This window comes from Lonchura striata, chromosome 2, assembly GCF_050655825.1.
Source record: "Lonchura striata isolate lonStrDom1 chromosome 2, ASM5065582v1, whole genome shotgun sequence".
Lineage (NCBI taxonomy): Eukaryota > Metazoa > Chordata > Aves > Passeriformes > Estrildidae > Lonchura > Lonchura striata.
In genome coordinates this window covers 123,650,079-123,675,910 of record NC_140704.1, presented here as the reverse complement: position 1 = coordinate 123,675,910, position 25,832 = coordinate 123,650,079, and the positions used below count along the sequence as shown (strand labels likewise).

The 25,832-nt window shown below is 37.2% G+C and overlaps 1 protein-coding gene across 18 annotated transcripts in view; it reads right to left on the bottom strand.

Annotated features, from left to right (window-relative positions):
- SULF1 (sulfatase 1) overlaps positions 1-25,832 on the bottom strand; it is a 182,014-nt gene that overhangs the window by 81,014 nt on the left and 75,168 nt on the right. For 16 of the 18 annotated variants that reach the window (XM_085573861.1, XM_085573870.1, XM_085573858.1 and 13 more), the window contains one exon: positions 16,951-17,048. The gene's annotated coding sequence lies outside the window, so the exon portion shown is untranslated. Of the gene's footprint in view, positions 1-16,950; positions 17,049-18,946; positions 19,013-25,832 lie in introns of all 18 variants that reach the window. The other 2 variants (XM_085573860.1, XM_085573872.1) reach the window with 1 other exon arrangement.

The window sequence follows — 25,832 nt, the reverse complement described above, 5'->3', positions numbered from 1 at the left end:
TAATTAATGAACTTTTCAACAACAGAATAAGCTCATACCCACAGAGATACATGACACTGTAAAACTACTCAGAGATTAGGGTTTGTAAGTTGTGTGGCAAATATTATAGGGATCTTAGTTTATATCCTGTTTCATGGGATGAAAAGGAGCGTTTAACTGCTTGGCTCCTGCTGTTTTTGAATGAAAATGCAATGCTTCATTAATATTTATCCCTTTTTATTCTAACCCTACTATACATGTTCTCTTTTGGGAGTTTCAGGAAAACCAGCAATTATCACATCAAAGGTCATCAGTCCACCAGGGAAACTTCAATCCTTAACTGGTGGAGAATTGCTGCAGCTTTTGCAAACATCTTAGGTCAGGCAAGCGTTTTCCCTCCTCCTTTCCCTCCTGTGACTCTTGTTGGTTTTATTTAATCAGCTTAGAAGACCTCTTTAGTTTTCCTGTGATGCCATACACTATCCTAGACATCAAAAAGATTTTTATACTGATGTCATATTTATACAGAGGGAATAAAATAATAACAATGATGATTTAACCATGCTGCAGAAGAGGTCCAGTCTGACATGGTCTGAAAGACTCTGCTTAGATTTCCCAAAATATATTTTTGTTAAGATCTGTTCTGAAATTATTTGCAACACTTTTGCTTACTTCAATAGCAACAGCAGCACTAAAGAAAGAAAATGGTCCATCTGGATGAAAATGACAGAGATGTTCACTTTACTGCACAGCAGTAATCAGAAGAACCACCAAGAAATGAAGATTTTACTCCTGCCAACAGCAAGTGTTAAATAAATATGTCAGTCAAATGCCCAAGATAAATCAAGAAACTATTTTCAAAATAATACTCTTTTAAAAATTAATAAATTCTGTGTTCATGTTATTTTTGGCTTCCTAGCCCCTAAGATTGTGCATTTTGAAACTATTTTTGGCAATCCTAGGTACTAAAATGTGTTTATTTCTTTCTTTCAAATTAGAGATAAGTTTTCCTAGAATCATATGATGCCAAAAATTGAGATGTCTGATAAAGGAGAATGAGCTAGCAGTGCTAAAAATATGCTTTCTTTAGGACCGTGGAAGATGGATCTGATGACACACAATGGGAAGGGCACCACATTCATCTGTGTTTTAAACCTCACTGGAGAATGGATAACCAAACATCATTAATTCTGAGTATTACTTTTTTGGACTCTCATTTGTTTGCACAGTGAATTGATTTAGGTCAGCAGGAGTCTCGATGCTAATCAAAACATGACTTCACTGTCATGTAGCCTGCTAGCTTGGGCAACTTACCTCCACTAAAACAAAGTATCATTCAGTGCTTAAAAAATAATAAAAATAAATTCTAAAAAAAATCAATCAACAAAAATGTCAGGAAATATTGCTCCACTTTGTTTGAAGTATCATTTCTTTCTGACTACTTTTTCTGCCTCTGATTCTTGGTACAAATCCTGTGGTCAAGTCACTTTAGGTAAGTCTTTTCTACTTTATATGTGAAGCTGTGCAGGGAATTGTTTTTAAGATATTGTCAAGAAAATCTGAATAATTTTATCCAACTTACTTTTTTAATGTAATTAAGTAGTTGGTTTAAATAAAAAATTTAATCCATGCTCCTCAGTGCCTCCATTAATGACAGAGAATCAGAAGGAACACTCCCATGTCCCAGGCCAAACCAGCTGTATGATTCTGAAGCGTGGTTTTCACTTGGATAGAAGTAAAAAGTTTTAATTCCATGTGTCTTTACTTTAAAATAAAAGTAATTTCCCATCTAAGAAAGTGGGATGTCACAAAAGAAGCCACAGAATGATATGATTCTGAAATTTCAGCCCTTCTCTGCTTTGCAGCCATCTTATCAAGATATGAGCTGGTATGTACCTCCTGCATGAGAGCGTTCCCTTTTCGTTAAACTGTTTTGGTGAGGATCCTGTCCTTTTACTCATTTTGGTAGGGCAGAAGTGGGAAACAGGCAGAATAATTGTTTATTCTCCAGACAAAAGAAAACTGCTGTCCAACTGTGTGCTGGCAAGGCTGGGAATAATGGTATTGCACTACAGCTTCACATCACATAATTGCCTTAAATTCTTTGGACACCTTGCTAACGCAGGGCTTCCTCTACAATTAATATACTTAAGGTGAATATAGTAATTTGTTTTTACTGTGCTTTTGTATTACTGCACCTGGTCCTCAGGTATTTAAGGATTCAGTGAGGTTGGCACTGCAGTTGGCAAAAGTAAACTCAAGATTTAGCTAGGAACTGTTTTTTGTATATAAAATGGACTTTGTTAAAAATTGACATGAAATGTTAAACATTTGGTTTGTTCAAATATCTAAGTGACTAAACATTTGAACTAGACTTCAGAACACGAATATTTTCAGAGCAAAATATAGTGTGCTGAGGAATTTTGCCTATGGCTATGGTATGAATGAACTAAATCATCCCATAAGAAAGACACATTTCTTGCATCTTCCACTCAGCATGTAAAATAAAGGAATTCATATAGTATAGCAAGCAAGCTTTTATTGAAGCAGTGAAATTTTATTGTTTTGTTTCATGATTAGTACATTTGGTCACACTAGTATTAGCTTCTTAATTCCTAGTTATTGCTCTGTTTTTAGTTCTGCTCAGTTTGGTACAGTTCAGACAGATTTGACAGAGTAAAAAGAAGCTGCAGAAGCAGCTGAAAGTTTCAATCCAGTGGACTGAAAGTTCACTCAGGTGAGCTGAAAGGAAACCACTGGATAGAGATAAGGAACACACCAAGGGTCTGTCAAGCGAATGCTAAATATGCTAAACTGCCCTTAAGTTAGATCCTTAAAGTTGAAAATGACAGCTGAAACCACAAAGGCCTTTTAAAAAAGTTTCTGCTGTTAAAGCAGAGACATGATTCCTCTTGGATAAAAACCCTTGTCCCATCAAAGCTCAGCTGCAGCACTGTATCACAGGTAGCTATGTGGTGTTAGAAACACACTGAGGCTCTGAAGCTACTGCAGAACATTTAGCTCCAGGAGACTTACAGACAGAAAGGATTTGCTAACCAAAGCTGTTCTAGATGCTGTGATAAGCACTGAATTTTGTCTATAAAGAGATGATTCTGAACATTGTACAGAAAACACTCTGTTTTCTGAATTATCAGAATTCTACAGTTCTACAACAGGGGTAACATGAAGACAGATTAGTTTGTTAGTTACATACATACATTTAAAACTTCTGAAGCTTTAGGAAAAGATGTGTTCTCATGAAAGAGGCTTTCTTTTTCCAACAGGCTGAGGAAATTAAATTGAAGAATACAGTATCTGGATTACATCACTGTAAGGGCAAACAGTAAGGACACTGTAAGGACAAAGTACATTGGGTTTTGCATTTTAATCATGTTATAGTGTGTCTATACACTACCACAATCACAGTGAAATAAAAGCTCATGTGAAATACAGTATTTTTACTTGTTTTCCCCAGTTACTGCATATTGCAAGACTGTTGCTTGTCTAGAGACAAGACTGTGACTAACTGATGATTAATTAGTTTAACTTATACTCTCATCAAATTCATTACTTTCCTAAGTAATTTCTTAAATGACTTAGCTCATGTAGGCAAACTTGGGCAATTATTGACATAATTCAAATTATTAAACCTTGTAGCAGAAAGGCTCAAAGAAATACAATCAAACTGAAGTCTTACCAAATGTGAAGTTTTCTCTGGGGTCAGAGGGAACATATTTTGCTGGCTTCACAGAGCTTTCAGAATCTGTTCCACATGGTGTGTCTTTGGTCCTTATTTTGATAAGAGAAGATTGAGGGACTTACCCAGGCAATTAGCAAAGCATGGTTGGAACTACCTGTATTTATGGCAGGTCCCAATGCATTTAACAGACAATACTGACAGTAATTCCCTTCTCAGGTTAAGTGGTGTCTTAGTTCTGCCACTGCTTACATTAAATGCTAGGAAGTTTGCATCAAAATCTTCACTACAGTTATGATCTAGAAATACTTTCTGTATGTGATTGTTACCATCTGGGTCAACAGCATTGTATTTTGTCAAATATCAATCACAAGTGGATCAGACTATACTCCAGTGAAAAACAGAACCATCCCAATATAACTCTTATTCACCTTTCAAATTGTGAGACTCAATTAATTAATCTTTTTAGAAAGTTATTGATGATTGCTATAGAAATCAAAACTATTTACAGGCCATAGAAATGTTTTCTTCAGCACAATTAAGATATTTTTCTTGTTACATTTTCTCTAGTTATGTCTCTGTCTTGTCCATGTATTTTCTTTTCCATTGTCTAACAGAATGTTTGAGGTTTCTGGTGTTATTTATACACAAGATGACATTACAGTTTTAGGACCTCTGCTGCTTGAAATAGGACCTTTGAAGGGAAAAGTAAAAATACAGAAATAAAAGTCATAAAGAATCTTATTGAATTATCCAAAAGTTTATTGATCAGAATTCTCTGCTCTTGACAAAATAAAACCAAGGGCCTCTAGGAATAACTTTGTTGGAAGTGCCTCCATCAGATGTGGAAGCATCATGCTTTAAACTTAACAAATTTCACAGCCACCATAAACCTCTAAGACTTTACAAAGTCTGAGGCTAGGCTTTCAAGTTTACTCTAAAACATATGTGTCTCACTGTCCTGTAAAGAAACTACATATGAATGAGTGTTAAAAGTTTGGAGAAATTGAAAAATTAGTGCTGTAGTGCTATTCCATAGGCTTTCAAGAGCAGTTCAGGTCAGTGTCAGCGTAGGATTGATGCAATGAAGTCTCTTGATGTGAAGCACATTTTAAAGATGAATAGACATCTTTAAAATTGATTACTTTTTGGCAGCCTAGAAACCTCTATCCTATGAAAATAAGAACTAAAATCCCCTCAATCTACAGCTATCTAGAATTTACTTTTATGATTGAACACAAGTCCATGCAACTCTTCCAGTCACACCAAAAATACATGCTAGTTGAAATTAAAATATTAAAATAAAATAAAATAATTTAAAAAAATTTAAAAAAATATTTTTAAAACAGGACCAAACTGTCTTAGTACAGTGCTCAGTGCTAAGCACAGTGCCTCCTCTAATAAATTGCAAACTCTTCTTCTAGAAAAATGGACCATGGCTCAGAAGCAGCTGATTCACTCCCTCCACCCTTTGTCACCTGTCAGATGGATTGCCACCAAAGCCAGCTCCACTATGGGTTTGGCAGAGCAGCATTGAGCCAAAATTAATAAACTCCAGCTGGATACAGGTTGACACCACAAGCCTCTGTGTTTCCCAGGGAGCTGGCTTACTGTGGAGCCAGATAAGATTTATATGGGCTTATGATCTTCAGTTCTGTGTAACTCAAAAGCTGCTGTACCAATTATAGACTTGAGATGCTCCTGGAAGGACTTTAAAAACATTCATGCATCTCTCTGCTTCAGCTGATACCTGTGGCATGAATAATCTGCAACACATGGATAATTAAGTGCTGACTGTATCCTGCTTCTGAATGGGTGCACAACCAACACACCTAGTGAGGCAGTGCTGGGACAGAAAAATTTAAGAGCTCTGAGCTGAAAAGAAATTAAAACCCTTCTTTATTCCTAGGCTGTCAGCAACTTGTTTTGCACAGAAAAACAAGAATGAATCTTGTTACTTAAAGGAAGGTCAGAGAGTCAGATTCACCTCTGTGCATGGAATCAAGCATGAAAATTTATGAATCACTTCAGGTCTGTTTTGACCACTTGGCAGTGCTCCATGGGTCTTGGGATCAGCCTCTCTCGTGGTATGAACACAGCCCTGAGGCCTCCATCCTACTTAGCGCTAAACAAGTGTGGTACTAATCATTATTTGGAATTGTTCAAATTCTACAGGACTAGCTCTCTGACTTCTGGTTTTAATATTTTCATTGGAAATGAGTAAGTGTAATTGACTTATGTAATGCTTAATGGGAGTTAGCATTACTAAATGTTTACTGACCACCCTGAATATATTAAATATGAAAAAATAATCTAGAGTTACTTGCCTTACGAATACAACATATATATCTCTCCTGTGATAGGTAAATAAGTTAACCATACACTGGATTTTAATTACACCCGATGGCTACATAACAGAATAGGAATTTATTCATGTTACGATCACAACAGTTTAAATTCAATCACTGTCTACTTCACACATACATCTGCATCTTCTTAAATGATTTCACAGGATAGGATTCACCTCTGCACCACAGACATCAAGATTTAATTATCAAAATGTTGGTAGGAGTTTAAGTTCTTATGACAGTCAGAGGACAATCTAGCCTGTACAGTTAGGGGAACCTGGAAATTATTTCACTGTCCAGGTGCAGCTCTCCAAGCTCCACTGGCTGTATTGACTCAAATGCTATTGCCTATACTGGGAGTCCAGATATTCACATCCTAGTGTCTAGGTGTCTTGATCCAACCCAGTAGATGAGATAATTAGTGCCCTTATGTGAGCTATTGCCTTACCCTTTTTACAGAAAAGATATTGAAAAGTGAAAAATTGAAAGTTTTAGGATATAATCAACCTACCATACATACATAAAAAAAAATCTCCCTGGTGATGCTCCTTCAAGTTGTATGCAAAGATACAATTATTACACAAGTACAAAAGTGACAGAATAAGAGGAAGAAGATTAAATAGCCACACTGAGGACAGATTAATACATTTTCATAATTTCCCAGCTTGTGTCTGGGGAAGCAGTGATTGTCACAAGGCTAGAAGTGACACCTATGTCTTCACTGATAGCTACTTACAGGTGCACATACACATTATTTTCTTATGCATGCATTTAAAACTTAGTACACTTATTTTCTCATAAAAGGAGAGAAAACATATTAATGTTTTGCAATCTGCAGTTCATATGAAAAATACAGGCTTGTATTCATAAGCAAAAATTGCAACCCTCAATACAAGCAAATAAAATGCTGTTGCCTTTGGAGGAGTGACACTGACATAAGATTACACTTGCAGTACTAAAAATATTTATTTACTGCTTTTCCTTATGCTTTAGGGAAGTTATGCCTGAGTACCCAATGCTACTGTGAAGGAAAGCATGGCCAGTTTTGTCCTCTAATATTTTTTTTGCTTTTTTCTGAAGCCTAATGCATCAACATACTCGATGGTGGTCCTTTCCCCTTTCTCTGCTCAGCTGTGCTAGAAGGCTCAGGGAGATGTCCAGATCCCAAATTTGCTATTAAAAGCTTGAGGGCAAACTATATTGCATTTTCAGGTTGTATTCAGTCTCATCTTTTTGCTACTTATATTTCTTTTTGCCAGTTTTACGCCTTTTACAACTTCCTACAGAGTTAAAAATGCAACTAAGAAGAGAATAAAAAGGAAAAGACTCAGAGAAAAGTTTATGGACTTTAAAGTTATGTAAACTTCATTAAGAAAAAATGTGACTAAAGGAAAAAGAGAAAGGAGGCAGTGAAACAAATAACACAGAAGTGAAAAAGGCATGTCCATATACAGATCTGAGCTGATTAAGCTAATCAGGTTCAGTTAAATCCTTGCATAGGCACTTCTAGGAACTGTGACACATATACAAACAAATTAACAATCTCTGTCAGTACTTGGGTCACTATAGCATGAACCACTGTGCTTTTCAGCAAGTACACAACAAATCACGTCAGTGCCCTTTCAGAGAAACTTGGGGGCTTAACATCACAAGAGCAATTAAAATAATCCATACCTATCGTGCTGCACAGCTTAAGATACCTCAAGTTCTTTGGAGACCTAATGCTGGGCTTCTGGGTCTACTCAGTTGTCACCCTGTCTGTGTTGCACTAATTGCTTGAGATCCTGCCTTTTAGCTAAAGCTGCTTGGGAGATGCAAAACAGGCATAATTCTCCAAAGGACTCCAATTTGTGAGGCACATACTATTCATGGAAAATTCATGGGATGTTGGGGATCCATCAGAAACTGGAAGTCTCAATTTCAAGGGTTCCTCATCATGAAGACATCTGGAGCTCCAGCTCCAGTCCCAGGAGTGTTCCTCAGTCACCAGGCAATGGTGACAAGAGTTTAAATACAGCTCTTCTAGGAAGCTGGATCATGTAAGATCCATATGCTGGGGAGCGGGGTGTGGGGTGGGGTGCCTTAGTTCTGCAGGTTAGATCTCTTGACGTGGTGATGGGTTGCTGGCATTCTTGACACATTTCTGCTTCTTATCAAACAAAAATTTCAGAATAATTAGGAAGAGCCTAAGAGCAAGCACTGAGACTGAGGGCATGACTTCAGGTTTCAAGCATCTGTTTCTCAGAGAAGACTGACTGTGTCTGTGTTTGTGCAAGAGACAGCTGTCTGGGGTATCCATCCCCTTGTCATCCACTATAAGCTGTTATCATTTCCCCTTACTCAGATCTCATGCTGGGAGGAAAGAAACCTACCCAACAGATTGTAGGTGTCAGATAATACTTAGCAAATTCTGTTCCCAGAGCATTCTGACCTAAACTCCCTTTATTGCCTTTTGCCTTAGAGAACAAAACTTTTCTCAAAGCACTCTTCATCACTCCAATGCACAGGAGAAGTCATGTGTACTCTGTGATTGTTTGGGAAGTTTCAGGCTCCCATCTGAGTGGCTTAATGTATTTTCTGATTACCTGTTAGAGATGACTCACAACGTTGTGTAAATCTTGGTATTGTTACACGACTTATTTTGTCACTCAACAACCCAGGAAGGAGCCAGGAAAGCAGCACTTCAGCTCTGCTCCTGAGTTTTAGCTATTTGAACAGGCTTCCTTCCTTAAGACCAGTGCTTGCAAAGTTTCACAAAAGCTGTTGTTTTTCATAACTGTAAGTCTAGTTTGATCTACCATACCTAAACATATTTTAAAAAAATATTCTTAGGGCTAAATATATAAATGATTCTTTCTCTTTTTCTGAAGAAGAAAAAATTTTCCACCCATGTAAAAATTGTTTGCTATTTAGCTAAGGGCATAAACATTCCTTTGGGAGGTCTGAGCTAAATGAAGCTATAGATTTCGAGCTGGAGGTTTGACAATTCCCTCAGCTGCATGCTCAAAGGCACAGGGCCCTCTTGGGCAGAGGCTACACTTTGCCAAATTCACTGAATGAAAGCTAAAAAGACCCTGATCCACCCAAACACAGAAACTTGTCATTACTTGCACTGTCAGTACCTAAAAACATGTGACCTTTGCTGCTGGCAAAGTAACATCTTATAGCCCAGAGGTACATCAAATGAGCTTAACACAGAGTCAATTTGACACTAACATTAATCTAGGGATTGTGGACTTAGGAGAATCACAAATTTTCTTTTATAGCTTGAAGCAAGTCAAACATCTCCCTTTATCGAAACAGTTTTTTTAGTTTTCTCTGCAGTTTTAGCAGCATACATTATTCTACTTTAGTCCCTTGTTTAGTTTGTTTACATTAATCCCTTGTTTAGTTTGCTAGCATCCATAAAATTATACATCATTGAAATGGCTGCATTTCAATGAAGGGTGAAATGATCCCTTGTTTTCTTCATATAGTGAAGTAACAATGCAACATGAAAATGTTTTACTTTATTTATACTTACAGAAAGGACCTGTCTACAAAAAAAAAAAAAAAAAAAAAAAAAAAACAACTCAGCCAATCGACCAACCAAGAAAATCCAGACAGTGAAACTTCAGAGCTAAAAATCTCTAATGCTGTTTTTAGACAGAAAGTGCACGCATTTCAAGTTTGCATTTTAAAATGCAAATAAAACTACTTTGCCGCTATTCAATATGCAGATCAAGAATGCACATTTAGCATTACCCTACACTGAAAATTCAACTTAAAAAGTGATGCTTTCTTATTCAGCAATGTTTGCTTGGTGAATAACAGATATAGGACTAATGCAAGAGCAGAACCAGAAGAGATGTCTTCCAAAGACAGATGTCTCGTTTAGCTGTTATAATGGTGATAGTCTAATAAATAAGTCTACATAGGACATCTAAAACTTGGAGGCAGAAAACTTTTTCTACTCAAATGTATCTAATGTAGCCCATCTACCTTTAGTAACAGTGATTTCTAAGATAGAAATTATATTTGTAAACTTGCTTGAAGAAGCTGATAGCTTTAACAGGATCACTGTAACCACCATGAACCACGGAAGACGTGGAACTTTTATGACACTAGTCATATGACAGAGTTGCACATTCATGAATATCACACAAATTTTTTAGAAGTCAGTAGAACAGTAGAGCTGTTCTACCATTCATATATTCCTGGAATGAGACAGATCCCCTCAGCTCTCTCTTACCACAATTTCTCCACCTATTAGTATTGCTGTTTTGTCTATTCTAGTTAATAGCTTTTGAGTGAATAGTTAGATCTTTGTTAATCCCGTATTTCAGCATCATGCTTCACCTTAACCTCTTTTTATTTTAATACCCGGCCTATTTGTGTATGAGATACAATATTCAGATGGGAAGAAAAGTTTCAACAGAGACTTTTCTCAACAGACTCAGCAGAAAATTGCCATGCATCTGAGAATCAGATAATGCATTCTGAAGTTGGTACAACAGCAGTTAGAAATAGATAGAAAGAAAAATAAAAATCACCACTTCCACCCCAAAATATTCTTAAAATGCATATCTTCTTTTATATGGTTAAAAATTCATCATGATCCCGATGAGTGCTTTGAGGCATAAAATACATCCACGATGTTCTGAACATGAGAGAATATAATTCTTCTGGACTTTTAAGTGTACTTTAGCATTGGACTGTGCAAGCACATTTCACCCCTTCCATGGCATCATGGCCATGGGGATAGTTATGAATTTATCTAAATCACAAATGAAATACAAAGTTTAAGTTTTCACAGAAAAACTGTTTTCTTTTTTTGTCTTATTCTGGATTATTTCAATAGTTACGCAGAGTTTTAAATATTCAGGAACACACAGTGTACATGATGGTTTAATCGGGTACCATTTAAACTATGAAGTGGGGAAGGCCTGCTACCTAAAAGAAAAAGTTAATGTGTCTATAAGAATCTAAAAATGCTGGTAAAGAATGTTTTCATTTCAGTTACAATTACTGTGTCATCATATCTTTATTTGCTTTCAGTTTGTTGCATGGTTGAACATTGTCACTCAGTCATGTCTTTGGCTATTTATAAATATAAATTTAATGGGTATAAAGACCTGCTTTGTTAATCAGTGTTTATATTTTATTGCCTTAGTCATCTTAACTCACATGTCACAGAATTTCAAAATGCCATAGAATCTCTGAGCACTGAGGGGTCTGAGAACACCTTCAATGGGAACTGTTGTGGCTTGCACCTTCCAGGATCAGTTCCTGGAGATAAATATTCTCCCTGTGTGATATGTAGCTGTCGAGCCATGAAGCCTGGGATTTCTCTGGGGCATTTATGAGCATCCCACTGCATTACCCAAGCACTTCACAATCTTGAATGTATCTGTTCTGTGAGGTGGTGAAGCAATGTTTTCCCTGTGGCATTGGCTGTAGCACTGTCACACAGGAAGTCTTGCCAGAGCAAGAAGGTGGGACTAGATTACTCTAAATACTAGCTTATCCAACTAACTAGGGCACCAGTTTTCTCACTGCAATGTAGCACCAAAGAAGCTGAGAAGGGGATATCTTTCATAGAGAGTCTCATACATACACCTCTCTCCTCTGTACATACTCCTATATATTAGGAACCACAAAACTGGCTGGAAACCCATGAATTTTTCTTCCACATGAGGAATAAAGTGTGAAACATGGTTGAATTCTTCCCCAGAAGTAAGGAGGCAATAGGGAAAATGATTACAAATTGAGGTGACAATAAGAAATGATGTCTTATGTAAAACATCAAGGCAACTACAAATGCTGGAAAGTTTTACCATTAGTGTTTCTTGGCCCTGAGTCAGTAAGCTGCTTCATTGCTATGTCAATAGCACATACATAAACACATGTCCAAATACTTTTCTCACTGCAAGTAGATTTAAGCAGTTGCAGATACATAGTTTTTTTTCTGGATGTCCAAAAAAGTCCTCTGTGAAAAAAATGTTACCCATATACCCATATACCTCACTCAAAAAGCATTTACAGTTTTACTATTGCTTTATCTCACCACTTATGTGACATTAGGCAGTTCTCCCTGTTCACATGGTTTTGCTTTAACAGTTTTCTTCTGACATTTTTCGCTTAATATGTAAAGTCACAAAAGAGTTTCCTTTCTAGCATTCTTTTCTTCCTTTCCCAGACTATATCTGTGATCTTGTTCCCACATGCACCTCATAAAGATAAACAAGGCCAAGTGCAAGGTCCTGCATGTGGATCAAGGACAAGCATGGACTGGGCAGAGAAAGGACTGAGAGCAGCCCTGAGGTAAAGACTTGGTGTGTTGGTTGACAAGTTCAGCATAACCCAGCAATGTGCACTTTCATCCCAGAAAGCCAACTGTGCCCTGGGCTACATCAAAAAGAGAGTGGCCGCCAGCATGTCGACGGAAGTGATTTCACCCCTCTACTCCAGTCTTGTGAGACCCCCACCTGGAGCGCTGCATCCAGCTCTTGGGGTTTTCAACACAAGAAGGACATGGAATTGTTGAAGCATGTCCACAGGAGAGCCATTAAGATGATGAGAAGGCTGGAGCACCTCTCCTCTGAAGACAGGCTAAAACAGTTGGGATTCTTCAACCTGGAGAAGAAAATGCTCCAGAGAGGCCTTAGGGCCTTTTAGTACTGAAGAGCAGGAGGGGGACATTTTACAAGGCTATGTAGGGATAGGACAAGGGGGAATGTCTTTAAAAGACAAAAGGATCAATTTAGGTTAGATATTAGGAAGAAATTCTTCTCCATGAGGATCTTTAAGGTGTCTTCCAATACAAATCATTCTATGGCTATTATTCTATAATAATTAGAACCCGAATTATTTTATAGGGCAACTTTGCATTTTTGCAAGAAAAATGTTGAGATAATTTTGAATCAAATTACTGGCATGAAGTGTAGAAGTGTATGGTTTAAAAAAAAAAATCACAATTCTTAAATGTTCATTTGATGGGAAATATTTGGGAGGAGGTAGGGGAAATAATGACACATACAATTCTTCTACAAAATCCACCTTAAAAACATTTCTTACATGAAATACTGGAAGTATTTTATCGGCCTATGCATGTTTTATTTTGGTGTCCTTGCATGGTTATATTTCTTCAGCAAGTAATGACTGATACTGGACAGGAAGGAAGTGACTTGGCTCTTACAGGAAAAAAAAAACCCTGCCACCTGAATGTTAGAAAAGGCTTATAAATACTTCCAGAGACTAGCAATTTGACAGCTGAACTTGAAATCCTAAGAGTAAACTTAGAAAAAAAGTTCCTGCCTTCATTTTGGTGCAGGTTGGAAAGGAAGCTATTTGGATCTCTTTTACTCTTGCCCTTGTCTCTTTTCCCGAGCACACTCTGAGCACACTGCCCACCAAACTGCTGACCGCCTGTTCCTCATTAAGGCATGTGGTGCAGAGAAACACGCCAGTAAGAAAACCAGTGAAGCAACATAATCGGCAGCTGAGAACCCCTTCCCACTAAGTAGCAGGAGGAAACGAAGGAGAAAAACCTCATCCTTTCTCTTTGCAGCTCTACTGGTGTGAACTAATTTAATAGGGATGAGCAGCCACAAAGGCAAACAAGTTAAGTGACATGTGGTAGGTTACAGATATACTAAAAACGAAGCCAAGAATCTTCATTTTCACAGCTTCTAAAGGGAAAACTCTGAGATCACAGACTTTCTACTGTATTGACAGTCTGTAAAAAAACTCCCTCTAGATCTTAATCAACAGTGTATATAGAGAAACATGGGAAAGGCTTATGTGTGAGAGTGTGATGGGAAAGAATGGAAATGGAAAAGGGTCTTGTTTACCAGGTCAGATCAGAAATATGATGTAGGCAAGAAAGTCACAAAATGGAGAGGAAAAGAAGGGGCAAATTTGTGTATTTTTCTAATATCTCATTTTTCCAGCTATAACTATTGTAGTTAGAAATCATTTATACCCCCACCCCACCTTATCTTTCAGCTAATAATCCCCTTCTACATAATACACTTTTCCTAACTGAGAAACTTGGCAATATGAGAGGAAAAAGAGTCAGTTTTGTTGGCAAAAGTGGAATATGCTACTCAGAGAACTGAAGTCACTGATGATAGAGATCACGCAGGGGGTATGCAGAAGTGACTAGCTTCTTGTCAGGCTTGTCGGCAGATAATCTTTCTGTGGGTGCATGTCTGAACTTGTATAGGCACGCAATACAGAGATGCACTTCTCTGTATGGGTTAGAGGACTTTTCCTAAAGAATCTCCCTATTTTTGGTGGGTATTTCCTTGTGACCTTTTAGCAGGAGAGAAAGAAAAAGCCTCTAAACAAGAAGAACAATTGACAAGATTCTAGCTAGAGAAAAGCTTATTACAGATTCAGCCCAACTTGGCTGCATTCTGTGTAGACAAATAATAACAATGAAGTATCACAGCACAGAAAAAGGAACTCTACAAAAAGGCAGGAGCTCTGCTGTACATCTGCAAACAGGACTCTCAGCAATACCTTGTTGATGGGCCCGTAGTGCAAACACAGTAAAATGAAGGGTGATGCACTGAACTGCAAGAAAATATTACATGCTCTAATACTCTGTGTCTGTTCCTCAGCTTCCTAACCTCTCCTAGCAAACTGCTGACTTGAGATTTTTCTGAATTATTCTGTGAGACCCATCTGACCATCTACCCAGGTTTCTCTTGGAGACACTGCTGGTCAGCCCTGTTCTCTTGACCTCATACATACTCACTTTCTTAAGTCCTGTAACATGCAAGTTTCTCCAGCTCTCATTTCAGGATCATGCTCATTTCAGATGGACTGAAATGGGTATTTCAAGCTCTTTCACTTCCCAAAAATAAACTGGGAATCCTATGTATACATTTGGAGCTGGAACTGGGATACATGTGCAGGCAGCAATGAAACTGCATTTCTAAAAAAACTGACCCCCAGGGTTCAGTAGAATTCAACTTAACTGAAGTTGGATCCTGGAATGTCAGTGGATAATGTGCCAGAAAATTCTTTGCACTGAGTGTGTCATTAATAGATTATTTACATAAGAGACATGATTTTTAAGCTTCAGGTCAAAAAGTTGACTTTACATTTTTCTTGGAACTTTCCAACTATTTTATCCAGGGTGCAAGTGATTACACTTTATTTAATAATAAATATTCTAAAGGCATTCCTAATACTGATAAATATGTATTATATTTATGTACATTCACAGTTATAGGTACATAGTATAAGACATTATGGTCCTAAATCTGTAGAGAAAAGGTATGCTTATAAACTTGTAAAATTTCTCTAGAACAGCAGATAATGTAGTCAATGAAGAGTGAATCACTGAAATTTCATGTTAGACAAAAAAATGTTCAAGCTTCAAAAAAAAATTAACCTTTGGATCAGCAAAAATGGCTTGGAATTCTTCCAATATAACATCCTTCTTAAGATTATTTGGGCTTCCTGCCTTTGGTAGACTGGGAACATGACCAAAATGATCACTTGTCATTTCATTGAGTAGGACTGAAAGGTATGGAAATAATAATCCGATCCATTCTCTCCATCAAAATCAAGAGCACTCATCTATATCATATTATTCATAACTTCAACTTCTGTGGAAATCTGTAGTATTTTCTTGGCCTTAGTCTGGTTAACCTCTTTCAGAGCAACATAGGAAAATTATAGATAAACCTATAGGTAAACATAGTAAAATTTAGATAAAGCTGGGAGAGAAAATTAAATTGGAAAGTAAGTTAATTACTAGATCACTGGTATAGGAAAGCCTGGATATTCTGATATGCTGCATGCAAGAAAATAATATCTGCTTTATATGGGACCATTATGCAGCCACACATCTGGAGGGAAAATAAAGCAGATTGAATAATCTTATGTTAATTCTAGTAATTATGAAACATTATCTGAAGATCTGGAAATTTAGATATTTTGTAATTAAAATAAACTATGAGCTAACATGTCAGAAAGTTACTGGTTCCAAGAAAATCCCATACAAAGACTTGCATGTGAAATAAACTTGATGTATACCAGCTGTCTTTCACTGCTAGCAATGTCTTAATTTTAAGTCCAAATTTACCTCTGCCACACATATACCTGCTATTAAATCACATGAATTTGTAAATTGTTTAACCAGAAATATTTTATGTAAATGAGGTGACAGAAAATAATATCGCTGAGGGGAAAAAATGAATCTCAGAGCATTTCAAACTTCCTGCTCTGTGTTCCATCATGTGGCTTTATATTTTTATTTGCTATGCTGAGATGTATGATTTGATACCGAGTCTATTGCCATAATTCCCACATCACGAGGTCACCACACAACTTGGTAAGAGTTCCACCTAAAAGTCAGCCAGACCTTGAAAGCACAGTACTACCACAGATATTTTGGAATTGCTTTGGCAGAGTCGCATAAGACAGCTTGCAAAATACTTTTTCTTTACCATGACCAGCTGCATACAGTGATATTAGGTTCAAGTTTTCATAATTGTCATGTTCACATAAACAAGGGAAAATTCCAAATCATTATTTTTGCTTAATGTATATCTTTTCCTACAGGAAAACTGCACTTTTATCTTGACATAACTGAAGCCTATTAAATATTCCTTTTCATAAATTCAAGACAGGCATACAGTTTTTCACAGGATATTATTAAATAACCACAGAACATAGAATTCCTGGATGTCTTAAAAAATAAAGTTAATAGTAGCAAACGTTGGATTGAAAAGCTATCTGTGTAATCATTCACTGGGTTACTAAAATGTGAAGGGTCCTTGGGTTAGTCTTGAGCCTTTAAAGTTTGGCAGAATAGAACTTCCAGATTTACTACAGCTTAATTATTGACCTGACATAATACTTAAACTATGTAGCATAAGCTGATGGCTTATTTGGTTTAATTAATTACTGAATACACATATTTTTTACCTTTGAAAATTTCCTGAAGTTAATGTGCCTTGGTTAACTTTCATAGCATTGGATAGAAGTCCGTATGTCTTGCTCAGTGAATTTATTATGGGCAAAACCTGCAAAAAGGGGAGAACACATTAATACTTATAACTACTAAGAACCACACAGTTGTAACACAATCTCTGTTCATACCGGGTTTAGAATTTGTTTGTAAACTTTAACTTATGAATTCCTATTTACTTAGCTGTATCACTCTGTAGAATCAAGTTTATCCACATATAATTACCTTGCTTGCAAGTCAGCATGTTGCTATAGTTAAAGTAATTGAAACTGAGAGCCTTAATATACCCAGATTCTAATGAACAGTTCAAATATCTAGATGTCCAGCACTCAGTTCTATAACTTGACAGGATATTTTCTGACAATATTTGTAATATTTTAATTGAAACTTCTGTTTTGGAGATACTTGTCTAATTCATAATTTTTCAGCTGTCCTTTACTAAAATTAGATAATACTGAAATCATATATAAATTAGCACAAACTATTCCATTTTGTCTTTAGGCATTGAGAGGTAGCTACCAGTATCTGCTTTGTTTATCTGAATTCCTTGCTCTTTTTCTTCCTTTGATAAAAACCAACTGGTAAATATCAACTTTCTTGCTTCTGAACCAAGGTTCATTAAGACTCCAGATATCAAAGGCAAATTCAGTCAGAAGGTTTCCCTGACAGAAAAAAAGAGCTTTGCTTCATTTGTTTTCATGAACACAGGAAATATTTTGTTGACGTGAGCCATAGTTTCAGCCTCAACTCAGCACAAGCTTCTGACAGAAGAGACACCACCTTCCCCCACCATCCTGGCAGCGAGTCTCCCCTGGATAGGTCAGCACAAATGCTTCTGGGCTGAGGGGAGCCAGGTGAGAGAACAAATCTGTCCAAATACTAACCATAACCTGCCAAAGTCATTAGAGCAAACTAGCAAACAAGATTATTTCTTAGATGGTTCAGCCCTTTCACTTGGCTCCCTGTGTTGTCACACCAGTTCCAGTGCTCTCAGAAAAAGGAGGAGAACCAGGGGATCACCACATCAGAAGTCAGCATGTGCAGCTTGAAGCCCTTGCCTTGAACACATGGGCACTGAAACCACCAGACAGTGCTTCCCTGCCTAAAAATCAGCCTGTCAGTTAAAAGGGCATCTTTGTAGACTTTCTCATCCTCTGTTGTGAAGTCTCTTTGTCAGTCTGTCTGCTCCCCTTCTCCAGGATCTCTCTCCATCTGGTGCACCACCATTCTGGGAAGAGCAGCCAGCCCCTGGTTGTCCAGTGCTTGAGCACTCTTGAACAACCTAGAGGGCTGACTTTGGTTTTGGTTCTTTACTGTTTTTTACAGCTGTTTGTAAGGGCAGTGGCAGAGAAGTCTATCTCTTTTGAGGCTGGTGAGCGCAGTTAGATTCTTCATTTTAGAACTTCTGAAAGGTCAAACTGAACCTTATTAGGAAAGCTCTGGTGACTTGCACAGACACCATCAATGCAAACAATGAACACAGATGGGGAGCATTATTTCAGTCACAGCTGGGTACCTGGGACAAAAAAAAAAAAAAAATCCCAGGATAACTGGGGCATTTATAGCTCCCAGGGAATGGAGTGGGAGGAAAAAAAAGAAAGGATGAAAGAATGACCTCTCCCTTCAATAAACCCAAACTGGAGATAGTATAAATCAAAACTGAGGAACCTGAAATACATACAAGGCTAATATGCTGCTACAAAATGAAATGTAACCTTTTCTTTTCTAATGCAGAACAGGTTAATACAGTGGCATAAACAGTAGACTCATTGTCTCGGTTAATTGGAAAGGATTGTGAATTTTAAATCATCAGTTTTTAGGCAGCCAGGATTGTGAAGGTCTGAATAAGTTTAAATCAAAAGCTGCCAGTATTTGGGAACTTAACAAATTACCTCATAGTTATTAGTATGCCATAAATAAGTACCTGCAGTATTATGGTCCTCTAAATCTTACCTTTTTCTTATGCAAGAAAGAAATATTGTCATTATTTTTCCACTCCCAGTTCAGTATTTTTTTTTTCTGCAATAAATAAACCAATAGAAATTATAGCCATTTCTAAGCCATAAACTTAATAATATTTTGGAAGGAAAAAAAAAAAACAACAAAAAAATCACTATACCTATCACTTTACTTCTAGGAGTAAATCCCAGCACAGTAAGAAAAACATTGCATACATGAATGTTTTTTGAGCTGTCCCATAAACTTCACTAGGACCATGGTTTCAAATTTCAGCAAGGAGCAGTTACAGCAAAATACATTGGTACTGCAATTTTTTGCTTTTATAAACAATTATTTTTCTTATTTAATTATTTTCTTGATAAGATTATGCAGGCAGCATACAGTATCTACAGAAGGCAACAGCTCTCTAAAACTGCTTCTGCAGGTGCAAAGCAGAAATCCAGCAAGACTTATCTAGATTCCAGCCAGTAAGTTCAGTTAAGCCTGCTTCCTAATAAATCAAAATACAAACAAATGTGATGTTAGATTTTCAGTTTGGTAGTGGCTTTGAAAACCAGTAGGTCTTCTGCAATTTCACCTTGAAAATTTAAGCTCATAATCCGTGCTGAACACTCTTAGTGTTTAAAAAATACACAGGTATGAAAGAACTACAGAAGTGAAAATTAATATTATTATTGTTTTACATAATATGTGGCTTTGTATCTCTTTATTTGAAAGATTAGTTTGTCCAGCTTTTAGTAATGAATTATTTTTGTTGTTTGGGTTCCAATTTTTTAGCAGGGTAGTAATTGCTCGGATAATTAGACTGAAGGGTTTCTTTGATATTATCACTAGCTACTATTGAACCTTTTTGCTCACCGTTGATGTCATATGAAGTTATGGGCAACTAATGAAGACTTGGCTTTCTCTCCAGATACCCTCAGCACCCTTGGGCATGTATATTGCTTGGAGCAAGAGGTTAGGAATTAAAAAAAGGCACTCTCACAGTCGATGACCCTCAACACAGCTTGTCTGTCCCAGTGGCCACACAAGCTCTCCTTTGACCACATCAGAGGAGCCAGCAATGCTCTGCCAACCTTCTGAGTGCCATAACTCTTTGGTGACCAGCACTAGGGATGGGTGAGTGCATCAGGCCCCTTCCCACAGGAGCTGGTTGAATGAACAGGCGTTCAACCAGTTCTTTTTTCTCACAGCAAAATCTGTGATATAATGAAAGGCCAAGAAGTCAAAAAAGACATGTTTTTTCCACTTTCTGTGTTAGCTAGACCAAGCCTCATGGTGTGAGGAAATATCAGCCATCGGCTAAAGTACAAGGGGATGTGAAGGAAGGATAGGCATGCAAATACTTCAAGATGATTAAGCATATTATTCCTTCAGTTTTAAAACGTTAATGATGTCTTACTCTGTTTTGTAACTGTTGCTTGTTGTAGCTACATGGGAGAGGTGGGCTGTGATGCATCAGGCCAGATGTTTAGCTTTAGTAATCTGAGTGCAAATCCCACAGAAAGGATGACTGCGTTGAAGTACCAAAGGATGAATTTTGGCCCTTAAATTGCTATTAAAATGAGTATTTTTTCCCTATTATTGTTGTTGTTATGGGAAACAAATTGGGCAAAGAATTTTTTGGAAGGGAAGGGCTTTCTAATGGCCAAGAATGTAATAGCAAAGAAAATAAAACAAATTATTAAGATTACTAAGCTAATGAAGAAAACAATGGCTAGAATACCAAGTTAAACAGAAAGAAGATGTTTAAAAAAACATCTTTACATCATTCATGTTCACAGTCAGTAAGCTGACTGCATGTGGACAAGAAAATATCTTTTTTTCATTTGTAAAAATATCTTCCTCTATCACTGAGAGAGAGATGATTTTCTAAATATACTTTTTTTTTTTTGCTCACTGCAAACAGAAGATATTAATTTCAAGGACATGATAAGACAAAATCAAGAATTACCTAATTGCACCATCTGGGGTGAAACACTGGCTTTAGGAATCTCTTTATCTATACATACAAAAGAATAATATCAGATGATGAAACAGAGTAATGATGAAATAAGCCCTTGAATGACATACTGAAGTCAAACAACACTGGAATCAACAAGAATCCTTCCATTTACCTAAGGAGGTGTGATCAAGTCCATACAGAGCAGAAAACTACATATGGAGATGGTAACTACCATTGTCAAAGTTTCCAGATCCCTGTTTTCCACATTCATGAACATATGAAATTACAATGTTTTCCTGTAGGTGTACAAAAGAGTTTGTTATGACTTAACTTTTGAGAGGAGGTTATATCATAATTTGATTTTATGGAAAAAGGATTAATTTTTTGCTTTAAATACTCCTGTGTTTAAAGAAATTGCATTAGAATTTTAATTTTTATTTTCTTATTTTTATTCCTTGGGTTTCTGTGCATCATTTACTACCAAAATTCTTAGTATAAATTCTTAATACAGCCAGTAACTTTGTCACAATGCATTTCCAAACTGCGGTACAGATGGAAACGTGGCATCCCATGATGAGAAAGGCTTACAGCACACTGTAATACATAAAATGATTATTTATTGCTTCTGCCTTTGAGCAGCAGGAGTTTAGATACTGCCAGATGGCATATTGTTTGGGAATTTGGGGGAATGTAAATGCATATGTGACACTGAAATAAATCTCCCTGTATAACATAGATAAGCCATAAAACATAGGAGAGTTTACTGTGTGCAGGACTTTTCCCATACCTGAGACATATTGGTGATAAAAAGTTTTCCAAATCATTCCAGAAGTGGTAATACATGGTGGTAACAATCTCCTGGGGCTGCAGTCATCTTATTTAATTTGACAAAAGAAACACTGTCACAAAGCCTCCAAGGAAGACCTGAGGGACTGCTGGGAGTGTTGTGTGTGATTCATTTCATCTCAGACAGACCTAAATTTATACACTCAGTTTCATGCCAGAAGGGAGGTCTTTCAGAAAACAGGAAAATACCACACCTACCTCTTCCTACAGACTCAGCCCAAGACATGTTCCTTTCTTCATCAAACCTATGACGTACAATGACCTCATGCAGCAGTTTCCCATTTCACTCAGAAACAACTTTATTTCAGTGGACAATTTGGTGATTTCTGTGTGCATTTCCATATGTATAAATATTCTATATATAAGTTAGAAGAGCAACATGATTGCAGATGTAACTCACTGAAAACAGAATGCCCTGGAAAATATTTTGGTGGCAGACTTCACAATTGCCAATAAATGGACAGCAGAATCCAAATCCAGGTGCCCAATATTATTTTTTGCTGGACTACCAACAACAATGATTGCAAAGCAGCCTGAGGAACCACAATTTATGCAAGCATTGAATTTTCTTCTGGCTTTGTCTTTCTCATTGACTTCAGTAGGCAGTAGGAGGTATTTCTGGATAAGGATATAACTTAGTATTACTCAGAACTGCACTCCACTATTGACATATAAGGGATCTTCAGTGTACACAGAATTCTCACACTGTCTGGCACTGTTATTTGGCCATCTAGCATTGCTCATAATAGATTGAGAAGATAGAGTATTTAAAAGGCACCAAATGTCAGCAACTTATGAACCTTAATGACTTCAGCACTCATTCAGCACTACTGCCATCACAATGGAAACATCTATTTAAAAAAAAAAAGGATCAGCCTACGAAGATCAATACATCTATTTCTGTATTCCAAACAGCACAGTTATAACTAATCTCATATGCTTTTAGATAGTCATAACTCAGTAGGATTATCTCAGACTAATTTATAAGCATTTTTGATCACTTGCAGCTGAAGATGGCTTGCTACCAATATACTGGATATACAAGGAGCAATTCAGCATCAGTTATTAAATGACCCCTGACGCCCATTTCTTGGTAAGAAGGTACAGAAGAAAACTACTTGAGGTCACCTTTTTGAGAGCAAATACTGCTTTTAGCAGTCATGAGCAACACACTCAAATGAAATAAAATTAAGCTACATAAATACTTTTTCTCCTGAAACAAATTACTTCAATAATTTATTTTTTCATTATTTTAGTAGATACAACTAAAAATAACAGTAGCAGTTGAATGTTTGAAAAAGATGCTAGCCTGATGCAGGAATCTATTTTGCTACACTGTGAAAAAATGCTGATACAGGATTCAAGTCTGCTTCCCAGTGTATTGCTAGCTAGTTGGTGACAAACTAGGCATAATTCTTAACTTCAAAAGAACAAAGGGGAAAATTCTGCTTTATAACATAAATGTAGAAAGCAAAGCCAAAAGTTTGAACATTAAGAGTACTAAAGCAGAAATACAATAAAGTCAACATAGTAGGCAATAGAAATATAGTAAACACTCGACAATAATAGAAAAATACGAAATTCAATATAACTTTATTACTTTATATAGAACTTGTGATTTTTCTTCCTTGATATAACCAGAGGGGTTATGGCATTGGAAGAGCAACCGATGTCATCTACCTGAATTTGTGTAAAACATTTGACAATGTCTCCTTGTCTATGAACTGGAAATGTGTGGATTTGATAGACTGAAAACTTGTTGGATAAAGAATTGCCTGGGTGGTCACACTCAAAAGGTTGGGGTCAGTGGCTCAATGTCCAAGAGAAGAGCAGTGAAAAGTGCTCAGGGTTTTGTATGGAGACTGGCACAGCTTGCCTAACACACCAAGCTGTGTGGTGCAGTTGACACCCTGGAAGTGGGGATGCCACCCAGTGGGACCATGACAGGCTTGAGATGTGGGTCCATGAAAAAATCATGAAGTTCAATGAGGCCAGGTACGGAGGGCTGCATCTCCATTGAGTTAGTCCTGTGCACAAGCACAAGCTGGGCAGAGAATGAGTTGAGTGCAGCCTGGGTAGAAGGAATTGGGGGTGTTGGCTGACAAGAAGCTCAACATGATCCAGCAATATGTGCCTGAAGGCCAGAAAGCCTGTGTCCTGGGCTGCATCAAAAGAAATGTGTCCAGCAGGTCAGAGGTAGTGATTCTTCCCCTCTACTTCCCCTCTACTCTCTCATGAGACCCCACCTGGAGTGGTCCATCAAGTCTTGGACCCCCAACACAAGAAGCATGTTGAACTGTTGGAATACACCCAGGGAATGGCCACCAAGGTTAGAGGTCTGGAACACCTCTCCTCTGAAGCCTGTCTTCAGAGGAGAAGAGCTGGGGTTGTTCAGCCTGCAGAAGAGAAGGTTCTAAAAGGACCTTAGAGAAGCCATTCAGTACCAAAGAGGGCCCTACCAAAATCTGGCAAGGAACATTTTACAAGGCCATGTAGGGGCCGGACAAGGAGTAATGGCTTCAAACTGAGAGAGTAGGTTTAGATAAGATATTAGAAAGAAATTCTGTAGTGTGAGGGTGGTGAAGCCCTGGAAGAGGTTGCCAAAGAAGCTGTGGATGCCCCATCCCTGGAAGTGTTTAATGCCAGGTTGGATGGGCCTTGGGCAGCCTAGTCTTGTGGAAGGTGCCTCTGCACGTGGCAGAGTTTGGAACTAGACAATCTATAAGGTCCCTTCTAACCCAAACCATTCTATGATTCTATGCATCTATGATTGGTTTTATTTGGCAAGTGTACTAATTCTGAATATAAATAAAGACTCTGGGGATGGATATTCCTGTTACCATCATTCCAAGAGCATCAATAACTAAGGAAACGGGCAAAAGATATGTGCCATCTTAGAAACACCAGAAAGGCAACAGAATCTCCTTGACATAGTCTTCTATACAACCACTATAATTTTTCAGGATGTAAAGCATTCCCATGTTTCTAGTATGGAATCATGAAGGGAGAAAAGTATTAATTTGTATTTGAAGGGATGTCCATCTTAGTTGGGTGTTTGAAAGACATGGCAGCCACAAAATAGACTTAAAATATTAACTAACACTCAAAATACATGAAACGGGAATTTCTTAGATGTGACTTGAGCGTTAATGACCTCTCAATTATATGTGTACTTTCTTGGTTGATAAAATACGAACATATTCCTCTGCCTTACTGTTCTGGCAGATTATTCAGCAGCAAAATACAGCTTTTTGTTTAGCAAGAAACACAACCTACTGACAAGGTTGTTTCAGACAGAAAAATATCTCAGGAGTCTTATAATAAAACAGGTTTTCCTGTATTTCGGTACTTATAATAACAAAGTCAGTGTGACTTGAAATTTTACAACTCTTTGTCGCCTTCTGAACGTAAAGAACAATGTCACTACAATCCATTGATCAAAAAGCAAGATGAGCTTAATTAAAAAATTTAAGGAGCAATTGAGGAAAATGAAACATGAAGGTGAGGAAGGAGAGAAAGAAGTTTACTTGCTGGAAATTTGCCTCTGTTATTTGGGAATGCAGAAGTTTACTAGAAACAGATAGAAAAGAAAATAAATGTAAGTGATAAATCTTTTGTGTTAGCTTGTTAATGTCTGTGCTTTTTAAAATTTTTATTAGCTTTTTTTTTAAGAAATGTGGAACCGTTCCATGGACACAACTGAGCTCTGCCTTCTGTTAAGGGCTGCAGCACCATTGAAGTTTGAAATAATTTAAGCGGTTCTTTTGGGCTTTCAATTCCCCCCACCTTCTTTTTTTCTTTCAGTGGATTGAAATGTGACCAAATAGCAGCATGACTGTGAATGGAAAAGATAATTCTCACATGACATTCTTCTAAGTGCTTTGGGGAAAATGCACACATACAAACACATTTGCTGATGTCTGATTCAAGATGTGAAAAAAGAAAAAAAAGAAAAATCTATGAGGGTTTTTTTTTTTCTGAAATTGGAAACACACTTGAAAACTCTCCTTTGTTTTGTGTTTGTCTCCTTTGATTTGTTTTGTTTGGGTTAATTATGACTTTTGCTTTATGTTGCCGCAATAGACACTA